Genomic DNA, 20367 nt, shown 5'->3' with positions numbered 1-20367 from the left:
AAATCAGTACTTTACCATTTCCTACTAGATCATGGTTGGGAAGAAAAGAGGAAGCAAAAGCCCTAAACTCATACTTGAGTATTAAAATTGTAGGGTACACAGATTTGAAACCATTTATAGACTTGTATGATTAAATAATATATGAGCTTTTAAAAATGTATTGAAAAAATAAAATAATGCCAGAGGTTACGGAATAATGCAACAATATCTCCAGAATTACTCTCCAATTTAGTCACAATCACAGATGTGATATTTTGGTATGAAATGTGAAGTAACCTTTGAGCAAAGGTAAATCTACTTTCAGATTATATCAATTCAGACAGTAGTTGGATATCCAAGTGTGCAATGGGTTTAACATTAACAAGCTTCATTAGAAGTTGACTATAGTTTAAACAATATTGAATGCAACAGATAATAATCCCTGATGTGTAATAAAAATGAGAACATACAACATTCTGCAATGCAAGTGGCCCCTATGTGTTTATGTTGGTCCTCTGCAGAGAAAAATACATTGTGTACGTGCTTCAACAGATAAATTGACAGTTTCTGCTGATCAAATGGTGCAAAATGGTACATCTATCTGATACATTCAGTTGTTAAATTATCTTATGAATTACAAATGAGAGTACATATATATATATTTGCCTATATATTGTATAAGTCTCCTTTAAGAATAAAACTGTAACATTTTTGACTTTGACTTTTTAAATATTGTCTAAAAATGGGTGGTAGAAGAATATATACATTTTTTGTGTGGTTTTCATCGAGCATACAGTTTAAGGTTAACTTCATGGCAAATCTATTATTACTCCCTGCCGCCACCATATTCTCTTGGTTCCCGGTCAATGTGAGGCTCCACACTTAGTGATGGGGCTGGAAACCACTTCATAAAGCTGTCCATGCAAAAGTGTTTGGCAGACGGCCGGCCAGAGCATGGTGTTATGCACCATCGCTCATTCATGGTAAGTTCTAATCTGCAGTCAGTGTTGAGACATTGATAATGAAAGAGTGGCTGTATGCTACTACATAGAGCAGGGGTCTCCAACCTTTTCTGTAGCGAGAGCTACTTCTGATCAGTGAAAATCATAGTGAACTACTGAAGGCTAATCAACTTGTGCATTGTGACAAGACACCCCACCACCCAGATTCACTGACTTAAAGCCTTATGTTCATAGAGCCAGATACTATGGTTTGAACAAAATAGTTTGACTCAGTCACTATGACAGGGATACCAGGTGTGTCAGTGAGAGCGTGGTCTTTTGTTGATGTATGAAGATGTGTGCATATGAATGGGATATGTGTGCAAGTGTGACTGACCGCCTGTGTTGTGTATACTTGTGGCACAGGACATACGTGGCACAGTTACATGTATAACAGAAACATCCATCCATTTTTCTAAACAGGAGAAATGTAAAGTGCAGAAAAATGTTCTGCAAAAATGTTAAAAATATGGAATATTTTTCTGTACATTAAACTTCTCCCATTTAAATACAAATACTGTATTTTTCAGTTATACATATGGTACAGTGTCTGCTGGCCACTGGGAACAAGAGGCCTGCTGTTTGTAAACATGACACGTTGAAATGACAGAAAATTATAATGAAGAGTTAACTTAATCATTAGGGTAAATTTTTATTTTTTGTTTTTTCCCATTTATCAGCATTTACAAACATAATTTTGTTCTCACCCAATATTGAGTTGACAAGGACGTTTATTTAAGAGTTAAATACCTCATATTTCACCTCTGTACCCCAGCTGCAGCCTGGGTCCTACATCAGACTGAGCACTGCTCATCATGAGGCCCTGCTATCTGCAACTTGATGATGATGCTGTAAAATAAACATGGCCATCCCTTAACTTTCAAAGAAAAATGTGACCCTGTGCTTATTTAAAAATGAACTCAGGGCCACGAGCTACTCTGGAGGTGTCTGGGAGCTACTGGCAGCTCTTGATCAACTGGTTGGAGACACCTTGTGTAGAGATTGATAGTACTGACTTACAAATAATTGTATGCATCAAGTACATCAACCGCTACATCATTATGAAAATATGTTATTATTAATGTCTTCATATCTGCTCGACTTACGGTTCAGTCCATGTAGAGTGTGACATTACTGTCACTTCTCAAACAACAATGGAGATAGGTAGTTTGCAATTCACAGCAAAGCACCCAATCAAATGTATTCATTGGGACTTTTGGCCAAATCACGTGACGCTTGAGATGATTCATCGGGTGTCTCCTGTCGGCAGAAAGCACTTGCAGCTATTCTTTGAACAGCCCTGCTGAGTACGTCTGAAGAAGAGCATTGATGGTGCATTAGGTAGAATGTGAAAGGACAGACTCCAGTAGAAGGTGGCAATCCCTCTTGAAATGGTGTCCTAGGAGGCTGGGATCCAGGGCCACCCCATTGGTTACTAAAACCCCAGTCACGATGGGGCCATAACATACAGGTGCAACTGTGCAGCAGCTAACTTGTGTTTATCTTTAGCTGCCCCTTGCCTAATTGGTCTGAATTACTGAGACTTGGGGCCACATTTCCAAAGCCATTTGTACACATACCGACCACTATGCTAAACATATGCCTGGAGTGCACATCAAATCCGCAAACCTCATTCAAAAACATATGTACAGTAGTAGTCTGATCTCTCCATAAGGACTATCCACCACATATGTGGAATATCCCAGACAGGAAGACATACTGGCAAGGTGTAAATGTGTATGTGGATAGGTGGAGAGATACAAAATAGAGAATATCTCCTCCAAAATGGTGTGCCTAGTGAAAACAAGACACAGGACAGCCATGCAAATATCTTGACACTCCTACAAAAGTAAGGCACACAGTACACTTATTTTAACTAGAATTGAATCACATAAAAAGCACTGGAGGCGGGGAATACCAGGAGGAAATAAAACAAGCAGTGGCAAAGCCAATAGGTCTCGCAGTGGTATTGTAAATGCATTGTATTTTCATTTTGCAAATGGTTTCCCGTATGGTTTGCTCCAAAGGGTCACCTGTATTTTTGCTTCTGTGGTATGTTCTATTTGGAATGTTTTGGCAACCTGACCTGGGTGACCGTGGCTGCAGTTTCTTCATCCTAATAAAGTATCCTCTTTTACAGCTAGTTATGGTGGACCTTCCTTCCTCCACTGGGCTTCGCATAGGCACCAAGTGGGTCATCACCGCACGCGTACTTGAAAAAACGTCAACATTTTTATCTTCACCTTTGTCATATTTTATTGGGTTCCCTGAACCATCCTTGTATTGTGTATAATATTGGATTTGCTCCTGCCTTCATCCAAAGTGTTCTTACTTTGGACATTGTGGGCTTAGGTGGCCCTCTTCTAGGTGTGGTTCTGTACTTTAGATATTTTCAGTACATCAGGGTGCTACCACTTTGACTCCTGACTGAAATTCCTGGTAGTGTAGTCTGTCTACTCTCTGTGACCTGTCATTGAGATCGCTGATCTCGTGGGAAGCTTCTTTCTTTAAGTGCGCTTTGTTTTGACTGCAATTTTGCCACGAGACCTGGGGCCATGTGTATGGAGCCCACAATCTTCAGCTCATTCCTGCTTGTTTCCGTGGGCTCTGAGTGTGGCCGCCCTCTTGCGCATGCTCCCGCTCCACCGCCGAGCTCTCCATGCTGGACTGTGAGGGTGCTTCATGCTCTGGGAGTGCTCCTGCTCCAGCGCACCTTCGCAAGTGGGTCAACTGCACGTCTTACCTTTATAGCGAGGACTCCAGCTCACCCGCCCTCAGCAAGTCTCAGTGAGCACCATCGCGCAGCTCACTTGACTCCTGTACTTGGGTTCCATTGCCACGTGTGGGGTCTTCCACAGGAAGGTGTTGGTCCCTGATAAACAGAAAGCAATCCTTGTTCCGGCATGAGCTAGTAAACATAGAAACAGGACTTCACTTCGCCTTTGTGGGAAGTGTTTTACCCAGTGCTTAATTTGTAAATAAAAACGTGCTGGTACCCAAAGCCGTCCTCTTAAACACGCAGGTGCTGCGATTAAATGTCCTGAAGCCATCTCAGGCCTCTTTAATCCACTAACAGCCACTCCCTGCCCCTTCAGCTCACTCTTGCAGCTTTCTGCTTTCTCCCATTGTAACGCTTTTTCGTTTTTCTCTTCCTCCATCTTTCCCATATGTGTCTTTTGCTCGCAGTAAATGTTTGAGGCAGAAGAATAAGTGCCAGCCCTCAAACAGAAGTGCGGGTGCTCTGCAGAGGAAACAACAAGCACAAATTAATCCTGGTTTTAGCCAAAATCTGCTCTACACTTATATGTTTTAATTTTACTTTACTCTCCTACAGATGGAACTGGATACATTATCATGTATCAGCATTTTTGTTGTGGTGGGTGTATTTTATTCCCTCATTTTTTGTTGTTTTATTTAATTGTTTTTTTATTTGTTGTTTTTTCTCTTACTCTTTCTGTTGTGCTTCTCCTGTCTTTATTATACTTTCTTGCTGCTGGTTGATCAATTTACTTTCATTTTTGTGGCTTTACCTTCTTCCTTTTCTGTTTATATTTCTTTTAACACTATGCCAAACATCACTCCTCCTGTTTTTGTTCTTACATTGCCAAGTGATCCTATTTTACCCTGGTCTAAATGGAGGAAAGTGTTTATTAATATTTTTTTTAGAAATGTTTTTATTTAACGTTTTATTCAAACATTGCAAAACAACCCCTTGGGCACAAACATGAAATTGTCTCGGAATGAAATGTGCATATTCAGCTGAGTCTTTACAATACATCATTATTAAAGTTTTGGGGCCAGATGTATCAAAGGATTTTGCATTCGCAAACGGTGCGAATCGGTAAATTCCACCGTTTGCGAATGCTAAATCGCCTTTCAGAATGTATGAAAGGCAGTGCAGTGCAATTTTAGGGAATCACAATTTTTAGCGATTTCCTAAAATTGCGACTTTGAATAGGGAATCGCAAATTGCGATTCCCTAAATAGGAAATCGCAAATAGGGAATTCCTATTTGTGATTTCCAAAGCACATGTATCATGCGTTTCCGAAATGCGAACTGGGCATTTAGGAACTGCACTTACCACCAAATCCAATTTGGTGGTAACCATGTGCAATTTTAAAAATGTATTTAAAATGCATTTTTAAAATTGCCATGTAGATAACACATGCCTCTAGGGCATATGTGTGCTTTATACGTGGACAATTTCTTACGGGGGGTGCATCAAAGGGGGCCTTAGGCCCCCAGCACCCATGAATTTGCATTACCTAAATTGCATATTCCGAACAGGAATCTGCAAATTGGGAAGTGCAAAACCATTCGCACCTATGGGCCTTCAGGCCCATAGGGATAAATGGAGTCCCATTCCCTAATAGCGATTCCCTGTTAGCTATTGCGAATTTTAAGAAATCGCTATTAGGGATTCGCTATTTTCTTACATCCCAATTTGCATTTCTCAAATAGCGATTTTTTAAAATTCGCTATTTAAGAAATGCAAACCGGGACTTTGATACATCTGGCCCTTGGTAACCAAGAGTTCTGTCCACCCCAGTCTGTCCCGCCTGACTGACTTGTTCCCCTCCTCCTGTCCTGCCCATCCACAATATCATAATAATCCCACCACGGTCCCCAGATGGTGACGAATTTCTTCGAGCATCCTCTGGCTTTATATGTGACTTTTTCAGCTACCATATAGATGCCCATTCCTGCCTTCCATTCTTTCATGATGGGTATCTCTGTTGCGCACCAGTGTTATGCCACGTCCCTCTTGGCCACTGCAAGTCCCAGGTTGCTAAAGAGGAGCTTAAGCCACGGGAGATAAATATCAGTTAGGACACCCAGGAGCATGCATTTGGGATCTGGAGGGATCGTGGCCGCTAGTATCGTCCCCAGTACCTTTAGGATTTTGAGCCAGTAGGGTTCGATTGTAGGACATTACCAAAGTATGTGTGCAAACATCCCTCTCTTTGTTCCACACCTCAAACATTCAGGCGTCACGGCCCTCCCACATCTATGTAGTCGTATTCTGTCGTAGTAAGCTCTGTGGAGAATGTTATACTGTATCAGTTTGAGATGGGATTTAATCGCCACCGTCCGCAGGGTGCACCAGGGCCGCGTCCCAGTCAGTGTCATCCATTGATTCTAGGTCCCGCTCCCATCTTTCTCTCAAGCCCGCAGCTTGTCCGGCATATTATTATTAATGGTCCTGTATGTCCAGGAGATTGCTTTCAGCTCCAGTTGCTCCAGCAGTAGCCTCCCTTCCAGTGGCGCACACTCGGGGATGTTTGATACCTCCAGCCTCTCTGCATTCCAGGCATGTGCAAATTGTATGTATTTGAAGTGCTGTGTGCTGGGCATTCAATATTCTGTTCTCCATTTTCTATCATGTCACCCAACCGGGAAATCCCAATCACGTCCCAGGACCCAAAATCCTTAACTTTCCCTTCAGCTGTGTACATTCCCATGTCTCCTGTGAGCTTAGCATACAACCCTATTCTTGTGCTAGCTTTCTTCAGGGCTTCTATTACCAGTTGTGTTGGTAGCAGTAGCCGCAGAGTGCCCCTCCCTGCATAGAGGTAGTGAATGAAAGATCTGCTCTCAAACTGACTCTATTCTAATAAGTACATATGTGGTGATCCCCTGGGGTGCAAATCTAGTCATTTATCACTGCAAGGTGTGCCGCCCAGTGATAGACTCTCACTTCCGGGAGAGCGATGCCTCATTGTAGGAGTTTCCCTGAAGCGTTTGCAGGGAAATGTATGGGTGCTTCCTGTTCCATAGGAATTTGGGAGTCTCTCAGTCTAGTCTGGTGAAAACATCCTCTTTGACCCTAACGTATGTATTTTGTAGGGTATATAGTCATTTTGGCAGGATTATCATCTTGTATAATGCTGCCCTGCCCAGCAGCGTCGACGGTAAATTCGCCCACCTTTCCATATCCTTGTGGGCATTCGCCATGACTGTCCTGATGTACTGTCACGTCGACCCCCAGATACCTAAATCCCTCCTTTACCATCCTCAGGTTGCTAGGGAGGTCTAAATGTCCACCACCGCCCCACCCCGCCACCAGGTATAGGCTTGATTTGGACCAATTAATTTTGTACCCAGAGTACTCGCCACATCGCTCAATGGTGTGCAATAGCTGAGGGAGGGATTCCCTGGTATTGGTAATATATAGTAAGACATTGTCTGCATATAGTGATATTCTTTCATCCTCCCCTCTTCCTTCTTGGATTTGGAAGCCCGATATGTCAGCGTGGGATCGGACAATGCATTTCAGGGGTTCTAGCACCAGGGCGGACAACAGAGGTGAGAGGGGACAACTCTCTTCATGTGAAATTCAGTGGACGTGACCTCGTTCACATTGACTGTCGCCAGAGGGTCCGTGTATAGCAGTTATCCACCCCAAGAATTGGGGTCTGAACCCAAATCTCTCCATCACCTGTCTAATGTATAGTCAGTTGACCGCATTGAACGCCTTCTCGGAGTCTAGTGATAAAAGCATGTGAGGTGTCTGCCTCTGGTTCACTTTGGCCATCCAATTATGCAGCCTTCGGAGATTGAGCCTTGTGGACCTCCTCAGCATAGAGCCCGACTGGTCCTGATGAATCAATGTGGTTATAACAGTTATCAATCATGTTGTCAGTATTTTTGCTAAAATTGTTGTCTCTATGTTCAAGAGGGATGTTGTGTGGTATGAGCTGCACCCCATGGGAGGCGGAGTTCCATCCTTCGGGATCACTGCTATTGTTGCTCGTCTCAGATCCCAGGGGAGGCAGACCCTTTTCTAAGCCTCATTGTAGATGAGGAGAAGGTGCAGGCTCATGATGTCTGTGTTTTTTTTAAAGAGTACTACAGGAAGCCCATCGGCGTTTTCCCAGATTTCAGTTTCCCCATTGCTTCTCTGATTTCGGATAACTCCAGCTCTCCTTCTAGCAGATCTTGCCCCTCTTGGGACATCTGTGGGAGTCGTACTTCATTTAGATTTGGGCTATGTCGCCGAGCGTGCGCTGCCGGTATAAGTCCTCACAGAATTGATCGAATTACATTGCTATTCCTTGGTCAGTGGTCTCGTCTACGGTGCCCGACCCTCTTATTTTGGCTACCCAACGTGCCTCTCTCTCCCTGCTGCTTAGCCATGCCGGTAATGTGCCTGCTCTGTCCCCCGCCTCGTATAGGCAGTGCTGTGTAGCCAGTGCCAAGGCTCTCGCTTCCCCCTGTGCTAATGCAGGTATTCCTAACAAAGGATCAAGATTCTGCAGAGGATGGTGGGGTCTTCGTTTGTCAGGAACCTCTCTTCCAGCTCAAGTAGCTGGTGTTCCAGAGACTCCATTTCCTGTCTCTCCCTTTTTTGTGCACAATTATATTCTGGGCTCTATCTCTAAGTACTGTATTGTAGGCTTCCCAAACTGTGATTGTAAATGTCACAGAGTCTTTATTTTCTTTAAAGTATAGCTGGTCTCAGTCCTGAGTTCCTGGGCTACCCTGTCATCTTTCAGTTCCCATGCACTCAATCTCCAGCACTCCCTCTTCCACCTGGGCCTGAGTTGTAATGCTATCCATAGGGGGGAGTAGTCCAACAGCCCTCTTGCTAGGTATTTCACATCTATGATCTCCCACACTTCACCGGCGGGGCTAGTATATAATCAAGGCGAGAAAAAACGCGGTGTGCTCCTGAGAAGTATGAGTATTATCTAGTGTCTGAATGGCCACATCGCCCCCAGGGTTTCAGCCCATTCTGCCAAAGGGGTCGCTCTCTAGTGGGGTGGTGGGGCACCCGAGCGATCCATGACTTGGTTGATGATGTCATTAAAATCCCCCACATGAGGTGGAGGGTCATATCAGATTCTAAGAGCATCTCTGTGATTTTTGCATATGTTTGCTGTTGGAGACGGGGCTGTGCATAAACACTTGCTAGGGTTATGTCCTGTCTTCCGCACCTGCCCCTGACTGCTATGTATGTACCGTTGGGATCTCTCCAGAGTTTCTCTATCTTAAATGGTGGTGGTTTCCTTATCAGTATTGCCACCCCTCAGGAGCCCAAAGTGAACCCCGCATGGGCCAGCAGTGTGTATGCCCCCCTACTGAGGAAACTGCACTTTGTGTCCCTCAGGTGTGTCCTTGGAGCATTATGATTTTGGGTTTATTGCGCTTTATGTACGCTGCCACCAGTCCCCATTTCACCTTATTGTCAAGACCGTTTACATTCTAGGACAATGCTGTATGGCTATAGTTGTCCCCTGCTGTACTTGTAGCGATTGTTGTAGTGCACCGTCTAACCTATGGCTGTTGGCGCTGATATGAGTGCCCTTTTACGCCTTGTGTCTGCGTCGAGATCCATTCCATGTCATACTTAGTTCAACTTGTAACCTGAAATGTTCTCCTATCCCAACTCCTCCCTCCCAACCCCTTAAATATTCCTGTGAACAGAAAGATCAGCGAGGTCTGTCGCCCCCCTCCCATCCTCGGTGTCCCTGAAACTTTCAGCGTTAACTAACCAGTGGGAGACGTGCCCTAGAACTTGGCACTCAGGAGTGTGAGTGAGTCAGTGGTACTGAGCACTTACTCTTCCACTCGGCAGTACTAGACAATTTGTAAAGATTTTACTTCCGTCTGTGCCCCTTAGTTGTTTGTGGTGTTTCGGTGATTAGCTATGTCTCAAGTTTGGCTGATATAGTGTGACCTGGCAGTGAAGTCTCTTTTTCGATTGGGGTTTCCTCTAGATTTTCTATCGCCACTGCCAAGGGGTGTTGGGAATCCACTGCTTCTTCTTGCTTGATTCTGGGGTGCTCTCCAGATAATGGAAGTGATTTAGTAGTGACTATGCTTCTTTTTATGTTGGTAGAGTCAAACATGGATGGAGTGTGTCTCCTCAGGAACTGGGAGGGCACCCCCCCACCCTCCTCTCTGCCTCACAGGTGGTTGATCCATGACCCTTGTCATGGATGGATGCTGTTCCGCCTCTGGGGCAAATTTCTCAGGGGCGTTGTTCATTCATGTCTTTGTTCCCCGTGGGCTGTTTCTGTGGACGCTTTTACCACCACTCCCAGGCCTCCTCAGGTATTTGAAAGAAGTAGGCCTTGCCTTGATGTAGGACTTTTAATTTGGCCAGGAATAACAGCATATATTGCAGTTGGAGGGCCCTTCGTTTTGCTTTGACTACATCAAATGTGCGTCTTTGGTGCTGGACTGCTCGCGAGTAGTCAGGGAATATTTGGATTAAGGTATTTTCGTGAAGGACTGTTTTCATTTCCCATGCTTCAGAGAGGATCAAGTCTCTATCTTGATAGTTAAAAAATCTCACTATGACTGGTCGGGGAGTGGCCCCTTGAGACAACTTGTTATTCAGCACCCAATGAGCCCATTCCAGCACAAAGTAAGGTGAAAAGTTGTCTTTGGGGAACGTTTGTGTAAGCCATTCCTCCAAGAAGTATTGCATGTTTTTGGCCCTTCACCCCTCTGGGAAATCCTATGAAGTGTAGGTTGTTCCGTCTTGCCCTGTTTTCTGCGTCTTCCAGTTTCCACCTCATGTCATTGGAGACCAAGCATATGTATAGCATCTTCTTTGGTAGTGTCTGTACTGTGTCTTCGGGCTCTGAAACATTGGGCCTCAGCTGCTTTGACGCTGTTCGCCACATTCCGTAAGTCCTGGCAAAGTAGGGTAACCTCAGACTTTACCTCTCCCAGTCCACCCTCTAGGTCTGTTCATGAGACCTGTATTGCTTGCAGTAGCATTGCATTGTTGGGTCCAGTCTGTATTGGTTGCAGCGTTGTGTCCTCTGCAGGCGGGGTGACCACTCTGGTGTATTTATCCAGCTTCCCCTTCCGGGCTGGTCGCTGGTCCCTCTCTCTTGTCATCCTGGCAACCGGCTACACAACAAGGACACTCCAAACCTCTCGCCTGTATGAGATCTGGCTCTGTAGTCTTGTGTCTTCCCCCCTTGTCTTTTATGTGCAGTAGTTCATTCTATATGCAGGAGTAGGGCTACGTCCCTTCACTTTCTGGCTGTCACTCCCCAGCGCCAGTGTGCCAGTCTGGATATTGTCCCTTAAGTGCTCAATGGTTGCCTTTCGCCCTCTCCACGGGGTCTCTTGCTGGGGGGGAGGGACTCTTGCCACACGGCTGCCACAGGGGACAGCCCGATCCACACCACTCGGCCACAGGGCCCCCACTCCTTCCTGCTCCTTCTCCTCTCCAGGCACGAGCGTCCACCTCACTTACTGCTGTCTCCAGCGGGGCCTTCACTGCGCAGCCTTCTCTGTGGGCAGCAAGTCTCCTAAGGTCTGATAGCAAGTTTAGGTGGCACCCACTCATTATCGTAAAGTGGGTATTACTCCTCCAGGCTCACCACCGCTTCACGGTCACACGAATACACACCGGATTAAGTGGGATTAATTGGGGCTTCATACGAAGCATTACTAAGCTTCTGAATCAGTCGCCATCTTGGCCACGCCCCCTATTAATTATTTGAACATTTGTGGTCCCTATATGTCACCAGAAAAGTAATCTTCTTTGTCAATACATTGTTTGGGCACAGACGGCCGGGAAATATTTGAGAACTTACCTGATTCTTCTGATGATGATGATGAGGGTGATACTTTGAGTTTAAAGCAGCAATTAAGAGACCCAACATTCGTTTGCTATCTAAGGTCCCTATAATTTTGCAACCATTTTTTATTTTGGGAAAAGAAAACAAAATGATGATAAATTCATAAAGGATTTGGTTACTGCACTCACTTCTATTTGTAATTATAGAAACGATGCAGAGGAAAGAAATAGAGATCAATTTCTACTCAAGTGTAAAAGTGATACAATTAAAAAAGAGTGGAGATCCAAAAATGACCCTAGTCTTTCAGAGGTAGTGACCATTGTTAAACGATAAAGTGCTCTATTCAATGTATATGTGACCTTCAAAAGTCAAGGGAGGGGGGTGCAGCATTTCCTACTGTTACATCTAAAAACAGCAAAAACAGCAGTGCATTGTGTGCAATGTAAAATATTCTTGTTATAGATGTGGCATACAGCAAATTTGCCACATCATATGGAAAAATGTCAAGATTGTCCTGCTGTAAGGGTTTTATGTAAAGTATGTGGGAAAGTGGATAAAAAAGTAGTACATCTACTACAATCAAAGAGAAAGTCAGTGTGCTCGGAAGAGTCTGCTATTGTTATGCAAATTGTTAATTATGTGAATTGTGTACCAAACGTGCAGAGTAAGCCACCCACTGATGTTGTAAGACTCAAAGGAATGCAGTTCTCGATGATGATGGACTCGGGTGCAAAGTTATCTTTGGTTTCTGATAGGAATGTGCTTGTTTCTGCAAAAGTAAGGTTGATCTTCATGATCCTGATGTTCCCCTGTCCAGCTATGATGGGAAACCCATTGAGTTGGCTGGTTATTTTGAAGTGGATATTAAATTTCATGGTAATCATGCCTTGGGCAAAATCTATGTTCCGGTTAAGGGTGAAACAGTTTTGAGTTGGGCTGATCAGAAACTTTTAGGAATTTATCGATCCAAATTCAGATCCACATGTTGAAATCAGAAAGGTTGATACCATACCAGAATAATTTTTTCAGGAGTTTCCATAAGTGTTTTCTAATTGTGTGGGATGTGTCAAGGGTTATGTACATCACATTAGGTTGAAAAATCGTGCCAAACCCATTGCATGTAAAGTCAGGAATATCCCTTTTTAGCTTACAGAGGACAGTTGAAAATTATTTGAATCAGCTTAAAGAGGAGGGCATTATTGAAGCTGTCAAAGACTCGCAGTGGTTTGCTCCTGTTGTTGTGGTCACTAATAATCTGGTGAAGAAGGCTAAATGTGGATCTTAGGCATCTTAACAAGGAAGTAGTAGAGGATAGACTTCCTCTTTCCAACATTATGGAGATGGTAATGCTGATGGGTAATGCTAGGTTTTTCACTACCCTTGATTGGAAATCTGCCTATCATCAGGTTCGCTTAAGTGAGGATATGAAAGTTCATACTGTTTTTTATAACAAATTTTGGATTGTTTAGTTTCAAACAGGATGCTTTTGGGCTTTGTTCTGCGGTATCCATGTTTCAAAGACTTATGTCAGGAATATTGAAAGATGGCAAGGGGGTGAAGTTCTTTCAGGGAGATGTTTTGATTTTTAGTGATACTCTGCATGATCAGGGAAGTGTTAACAATCTTCAACTTGAAAGGCATATCTCTTAAAATTAGTAAATGTAAGTTTTGTCAGCCTGAGATCACATTTTTAGAACATGTAATTTCTTGAGAGGGAGTAAAACTCAAAGAGGATTTTATTAGCCGTATTTTGGATTTGCCTCATCCCACTAAATTGAAGAAGTGCAGGCATTCCTTGGAATGGCTGAGTGCTATTTCAGGGTTGTTGCTAATTTAGCAAACTGCACTGCTAGTATTAGGAATCTTCTCAAGAAGGAAGTTCAATTTGTGTGAACTAATGATTGTCAAAATAAATTTGAAACCCTGTAATATGCTTTGTTGTCAGCACATTGCTTGAAGAGTTTCACTCTTGGTTACCTTCTTGTGCTGTCACAGACACTAGTGAAAAAGGGTCTGGGGCTGTTTTGAAGCAAAATCAAGAGGGAGAAAAAGTCACAATAGCATTTGCCTCAAGGTAAATGAGGGGAGCTGAGGTACAGTATTCCACTACTGAAAAGTAAGCCTTAGCAGTTTAATGAGTGATCAAAAAGTTTAGGTAGTTGTGTGGTGTGTCACATTTTTGGTACAGACTGATCATAAACCTCTGCAGGAGATTTTTGATAGTAAAAGGCTAGATTGAATTTCATCTCACATTTGTAGGTGGTTAGTGGCACTGCAGGACTTTAATTTTGTGGTTATGTATTTACCTGGCACTGATAACAAGGCAGCTGATTGTCTTTCAAGGTTAGCTGTGGATTCAGATGATAAGGTGGTTGAGGGAGATACGTGATGGGAAAGAGTGTGAAATTGGGATCTACAATGTTACTTTAGGTTGTGTATCTGAGAGTCAGTTGTTACTTGAACTGGAGAAAGATGACATTTTGAAACAGATTTGCCAATCTCTTCTGAGCAGGAATGACAATTGAAAATGAGATTGGAAAGGGGATGAAAGATTTGGGCTTGTAAACATGTTTGGTGAAATCTCTGTAGTCAGTAAACTTCTTTTAAGAGGAAGTAGGTTGGTCCTACCCTTTGGTGTCATATAAGAGGAAGGAGAGATGAAGGAGAGACTCAGGAGTGCTTATTGGTGGCCTGGTATGGACATAACCATTGAGAGGGTGGTGAAGGAGTGTGGCGAGTGTAGTGATTGACAAGAGTATGAAAGTGAGAACTCCTCCCACAATTTGTCAAGAGGCTCCCCAGGAATTTTGGGAAGAGATTGCTTTGGACATGGCTGGACCCATTGCATGTGTCATAGCCCTTTTTAGTGTTATTTTTTTTTAAATGACTGAAGCACGCCTCAGTTTCTCAATAGGTATAGTACTGTTTCTCCATTTAATTGTGTGCACTAGGGTAGCCCCCTCTGATCCTGGGTGTGGCTATAAAATGAAGTTGTGCTTCCCTCATCGGGGAAAGCGTCCCCTAGTTGAACCACTTGAATCCTCAATATGGGATGTAGTCAAATTCAACAATGTTGACAGGAAATTATTCCCAAATTACTCTTCATGATTCAATAATCATTGTGTCGATCTTTTAGATGACAATGAAATTGACGATAATCCATCCATGTCCAAATGTATACATGTCAATATTTCACTTGTTCATGCTTCATATATCCCAATGCATTTCGGGCTGAAAGCCCTTCTTCAGGGGAACAAAATTCAGTTGGATAATAAAAAAGGAAAAGTGAGAACAATGTCTCAGGCTGAACTCTCTAAAGTTAATAGCGTGCGCAAGAACTTGCACCTCCCTAATGTTATACACTAAATCACCATGACCGTGAAACAACCATTAGAACTCGTGTGAGGAAAGAACCATTAAATCCTGATTTACGTGGGACCATTGAGGTGAAAGCACCAACTTTTAAATTTGTGAGTTGCATACACGTCAACGCTCCCAATTGCCTGTGCTCCAATGTAAGTCAGTGGGGAAAATACATTCTCTCAAATCTTTTTTTTAAAAACTCCCACTTGTCTGCTCTAAAATGTTGGCATGCATGATGTTGATTGAATGTGGATGTTGGAAGGACGGCTGAAAGTGAGCAGCTATATAATGGTCTAAATCTAAAATAGAGTTAGCAATATGAATCCAAAGAAAGCAGAAGACATTAATTATTATTATTTCATTGTGATCAGAGACCATTCTGTCAATGGTAAACGTGTGCACTCTCTCCGAAGCCTACCTAATTTCTCAAAGAAAAAATAAAAATAGTACAATCAATGGAAGGACAGAAATTAAGCTTAATCAATTAGTACTTGGTCCATGCTCCAGCCGAGGACGAGGAAGTGAAGCTGGCACACCCTGGCCAATTAGAAGGCAGCAAATAACAGTGACAATGAACCCAACAAATGGTAAGCAATGGCTGGGCTGCAGGCCTCTTGTATACAATATCTCTTTCAAGGGCGTGCGCATGGAGTGAATGAGCTGTTGCAGACTACACCTAAAAAGAAATTTCAGGTCGTACTGACACACGGTTAGTAACCAATCTCCTCTTCTATCAATGCTCATTCCAAATTACTTAGATCTAGCTCAGTTTTGCTGAACGTTCCCCGTTTATAGCAAAAGATTCAGTGGTAGAAGAGATTTTAGAGTTCTGGGTCCTAAGCATTTGAAGTCTCTTGCTTTTGATCTTCTGCAGATTTGAAAGTGCTCAGCACGAAGCAAAAGGATGAAAATGCATTTGTTTTGCTTATTCCTTGCCTCTGTTAGAACTTCTCTGTTATGTGTTTCATTTATTATGTAGTGTATACAAGACCAGAATTGGGAGCACAACAACAACAGAGTCACCCAAGAGGGTTAGGGAATTTTAAACAATAGAAACATAATGGAAACATTTATAAAACAGAGCAGCAAACATGCTTTAGTAACACAAATAAACCCACATACCTGACAGGGAAAAGTAAATCAATATACATCACAATGAAGCAAAATCAGTAAATACTAAACGGAAATGTACAAACAACACCTTCTGAAATGCGTACACACTCTTGCAACTCCTAGAGGAGGAGGCAGATTTGCAAGCGATGCACAACACAGCTCTCCAGCTGTGTCTGCTCAGTCCAACAACCAATCTCACACACTCACAGGCCAGGACTGTAAATAAAGCAGCTAAAGGCTGCCACAATGCCAGCATCAGTGTTTGTTGCACTGCCGCATCCTGAAGAACAGCAACCTGAGGAGAAGACAGAGGATATGCAGACAAAGGGCCTGATTTAGTGTTTGACGGAGGCATTACTCCAACAGAACGGAGACGGATATCCCGTCCACCAAAATATAAATCCCGTAGGATATGATGGGGTTTATATTTCGGCGGACGGGATATCTGCCACCGTTGTAATGGAATAACTGTCCGTCAAACTCTAAATCAGACCCCAAGCATCACTCTCTTGGGTATATTAGGGAAAGAGGAAGCAGGACCTTTCCTCCCGATGTGACTACAGAGGCAGATGTAGTACTAAGAAACAATGGAACCCAAGAGTCACCCGGGACCTTGGGTAGTTGTAGTACATCAGGACAGTGGTCCCTAGACACACAAAGGGCTGGATTTACAGTTTGTCAGATGGGTTACTCTGTCATAAATATGGCGGAAATTCCATCCGCCATATTACAACTTTCATAGGATATAAAGGAATCGTAATAGGGTGGACGGTTTATCCGTCACGTTTGTGATGAAGTAGGCCCACCTGCCAAACTCTCAATCAGGCCTAATATCAACAGTCTTAAATATCAAATGGTTGTTTATGTGTAACAAAAGATTAAATTTAAACTCAGTAACAAGGGATCTGTGGCTGAAGGTGAAAAAACGTGCTCAGGCTCTGTTTTAGGCGATACACACATGATAATAGTGGTCAAAGTGTGTATTTTGTGTTCACTCTAATAACAATTTTGTTGGCTGATTATAGATAATTATAGTAGGTCTCACATGTTATGTAGTAGAATCATACTTAATAAATAATATGGTTGTTCTAAAATACTAATACTTGGGTTTGTACTAATTTTACAGGGCTCCAGACAATGACAGGTTTCTCTTACTCCCTGGATTTCCATCCATATAAGCACAATACAATGGATGGGGTCAGAGGCCCCTGCCAGGTTTTCCTTTTCTTGGAAAGTTCATACTTTCTTTTTAGTGCTTAGGAAATAAGAAAAACTAAGTCCATGATTTGTAAAGCGCAGCAACTCACCCATGAGGGTCTCAAGGTGCTGAATTGTAGACATGGGGCGATTAAGACCCATATTTATACTTTTTTCGCGCCGCATTTGCGTCTCTTTTTGATGCAAAAGTGGCACAAATTTACAAAATACAATTATATTTTGTAAGTTTGCGCCTCTTTTGCGTCAAACAATGACACAAATGCGGCGCAAAAAAAGTATTAATATGGGCCTAAGTGATTTGCCCAGAATTACAGGCTGAGGAGCCGACACCGAGGCTCGGACCTGTTTCCCCAGCTCCAAAGTCGGCAGTGCATGCTGTTACGCCACACCCGCTCCCTTTTCTTGGATGTCACTGTAATCGTTTGGGGGAACATGACATGGAGCTCAATATAGGTTTAGCCATTAAGCGACCTTTACTCCCACAAAACATTGTGATGCATGCAACCCAAATCAGACACTTCAGGGTGTACCTTAAAACTCCCTGAGATCTAGTAAACGTGCCCCCTTATCCAAATGAGGTTTGTTAGGCTCTTGACACCTACAAAGGATGTGCTACATTATTATTACCAATGTTTGAGTCTTTTCAAGTAATGGCTGTGGAGGCAAAAGAAATAGGAAATGTGGATATAAAGGAGAATGTAAGCCCCACTGTTATTGTGCATTGAATGGCAAGGGGACTTCCCACTCTTTGGGGGCAATGTGCATTGGTGGATGGAGCTTGTAGAACACCCCAGCAGGGCTATTCAGTGAGTATGCTATAGATATTCCAGTGTGTTAAGATCCAGACTGGTTTACTAAAATACCTTTCACCTATACTGAACACATGACTTTATTCCAGGGGATGTTACCACATGTAGCAGAGTCTAGGACCTTCAACTCTGCCTGCATGAGCCAGCTAATAGGTGTAGGATGATAAAAAATGAGACTAGAGAAATGACAATGGACATAATATGAATTTACCAGCAGTCAAGAAAATGCATCCTGCAACAGTGGAGTACTTGGGTGACAGAAAGCACAAGCACATGCAAACAATCACCTGCCTTTAATTTGCACCCTATTAATGCAATAATGGGGCGCTGCTCAGCAAATAGGAAATGTGTGTCTTCTAATGGAAATGTTGTCCAATCTACAACAATGCCAATCAGGGGGAAGCACATTTGCAACGCTATGCACCACCATATATGGTATTTCATATAGAGTGGCATTACCAGACGTTCTCAGACATATTAGAACATGTGAATGTTGGGAGCTCCATTGCAGCAATGGAGTGCTCCGGGCTTCTAATGGCTGGTAGAAGCCCAGAGAGCCAACATGTCAATGTTTTTCACATGACAACCGCAGTGAACAAAGCCAGAAGGGATTTCAATCCCCTCAGACTTCATGAGGGCTTTGTTTTATTTATTGGAACATTCTGCCATCTAGTGGGAGAATGTTTTAATTGCCTAATAGCCCTTCGTAGCTGGGCTATACTGGCCATTAAAGTCTCTCTCATTTGTTAAAGGCCCAAGCCGAGCAGGCCTTCAATGGCTGGTATAGTCCGCTACAACAAGGTGGCAGGCTATATAAGAGGAGCCTGGACCCCCACCTGCTGAACACCTTGGCAAAAAAGCTAGTAGAGAATAGCAGAAATCTTTCTTCCAAATACAAAGTGTGACCAGGCAGTCTTGACCATGCACCAGGCATACATGACTAATCCACAACATCAGAAAGAAATGGAGCTGTCAAACGTTAACTCTGAAGTTTGTTTTCACAGGAAGGAAGTCTCTAGGCACTTAACCTAAAAAATGTTTGAAATCAAATTATGAATTTGAAACAAATGCTGAAGACAGGAATCAAGGGGCTAGATATACAAAGCATGTTTGCTTTTCCAAACGGCACGATTCTGAGAATCAGGCCATTTGCGACTGCATAGATATTTGTTTGTGATGTGCAAAGCTCTATTTGTGATTCTGAAATCGCAATTTGGGTTTTGCTACTGGCTATTTGGAAGGGGTGTGCTGGGGGCATCCCTTCCTAATGCTGAATTGGAGTGGTATGTGCAAAATGCAGTTTCAAAACATTTGCAATTTACCGCCAATTAAAGTTTGGTGGTTACCCACTCACAAATTGGGACCCTTTCCCCTTTGAGAATGGTTGAAAGAATACTTTTTAAGAGAAGACAGCGGTGCAAGGGATCACTGCCTATTCTTAAAAATTTAACTTTCAAGTTTCCTTTGAGGAAAACAGACTTTATTTCAAAGCAATCACAGACATGGTGATCTACTGGCACCAGCAGGTCACCATCTATTTGATGGCAGGAAATCGTAGTGGTTATGACCTACCTCATTAATATTCTTGAGGTAGCTCTATTAGGGACTCACTATGAATTGCTACTGAAACTCAAAAGAGTTTCATACATTAGTAATAGAGATTTCCTAATTGCGATTTGCAAAAGATCACAATTAGGTAATCGCAATTCCGCGTACATCTAGCCCAAGATTTGTAGAAACCAAGAAGGGTAGCATTTGGAAACCCATTCTGTAGAATGAAATTTCAGCACTATTGTGGAGATACATAAAAGTACACTGCCGGAGCTCTAAGAATACAAAGTCCAATATCCAGGGTTCAATTATGTAGGTCATTATATTTTTCTGTTTTGTATTCCTTTGAAGAAGTATTACCTCGGGCACAGTACAAATCACGATAATTCAGAACTGAGACATTGGGTTCTAAATCATCAATTTTCAATTTAGACACATAAATCACAGCTTTCTTTTTACGCTGACCAAATGCTTTATTTCTTCCATCCTGCCTCTAGGCATAGGCTTACCCATCAGATGCTTAATTCCACAGATGGCATAATCTCGGTTCCAAATGATATACATTTGAAGGGTCACACACAAGAAATATTACATCCAGCTAAGTCCACGTGTTGTCTCAATGTACACTCTTCTGACCCCGCCACCACATATGAGGATATTACACAAACAGGATAGACACGTGGCCTGGTATACTCTACAGCCCTTGAAACACAACATGGCAAGGTAAGGTTAATACACAGATTTCTTTTTAGTTTTAAAGCAACCCCAAATAGTCAATTTCTGTA

The 20367-nt window shown here is 42.8% G+C and overlaps 1 protein-coding gene across 2 annotated transcripts in view; it reads right to left on the bottom strand.

The window, feature by feature from the left end:
* CIMIP7 (ciliary microtubule inner protein 7) overlaps positions 1 to 20367 on the bottom strand; it is a 265169-nt gene that overhangs the window by 2646 nt on the left and 242156 nt on the right. The gene's annotated exons all lie outside the window — the stretch shown is intronic.

The sequence above is a fragment of the Pleurodeles waltl genome, chromosome 9 (genome assembly GCF_031143425.1).
Source record: "Pleurodeles waltl isolate 20211129_DDA chromosome 9, aPleWal1.hap1.20221129, whole genome shotgun sequence".
NCBI lineage: Eukaryota > Metazoa > Chordata > Amphibia > Caudata > Salamandridae > Pleurodeles > Pleurodeles waltl.
The sequence above is the reverse complement of the archived record's forward strand: the minus strand, read 5'-3'. Positions and strand labels throughout refer to the sequence as shown.